Below are 585 nucleotides of genomic sequence, written 5' to 3'. Positions count from 1 at the left end.
AAAAACCCCCGCCCCCCCCTCCCAGGCCACACTGGGGAGGGGTCAGGGTCCGGGATTTCGGCCCCGGGATAGCCCCGTGGACGGCGTCAGGGGGGGGAAAAGACGCACATGGGGAGTGTGGAACAGCAAATGCAGCCGAGTGTGCGAGCAAGGCAAAAACACCGGAAAACACAGGAAGAAGCGCGGCATACGGGGAAAAAAGGGGAATAAACGGAACGAGAGGGAGAAAACACAAAACAAAACAAAGATGCAGGCAATAGCACCCATGAAGCGAAAATGAGGGGGCCCGAAGGAGGTGGGGGACACGCAACGTGGGGGGGGGGGGGCAGCCCCACGAGGGGGTACGGGGCTATATATATATGGGTATATATATATAGGGGTATATGGATATGGCGGACAGACCCACAAAAAAAAAAAAAAAAAAAAAAAAAGGGGTCCGTAGACCCCGGTCAAAAGAAATTGACCAAACATAACCGCCAGAGGCGGGTTGGAAGCTTCGCGTACCAATATAGTACAGAAACTGTATCAATAATAGCGTTAGTTAAAAGGAGTTGTGTTCCACAACGGTTTTCAATTTTGATGAGG

General features: G+C 52.0%; 1 non-coding gene across 1 annotated transcript, besides 1 other annotated feature; it reads right to left on the bottom strand.

The window, feature by feature from the left end:
- Nucleotides 1-406: 406 nt before the first annotated feature.
- Nucleotides 407-431: a microsatellite.
- Tc00.1047053409941.10 lies at nt 432-543 on the bottom strand. Its single transcript, XR_008254029.1, has one exon. It is a non-coding gene; the product is annotated as a spliced leader RNA (transcript).
- Nucleotides 544-585: the final 42 nt, after the last annotated feature.

Source organism: Trypanosoma cruzi, assembly GCF_000209065.1.
Source record: "Trypanosoma cruzi strain CL Brener chromosome Unknown tcruzi_1047053409941, whole genome shotgun sequence".
NCBI classification, from domain to species: domain Eukaryota; phylum Euglenozoa; class Kinetoplastea; order Trypanosomatida; family Trypanosomatidae; genus Trypanosoma; species Trypanosoma cruzi.
This window is presented reverse-complemented; position numbering and strand designations above follow the sequence as displayed.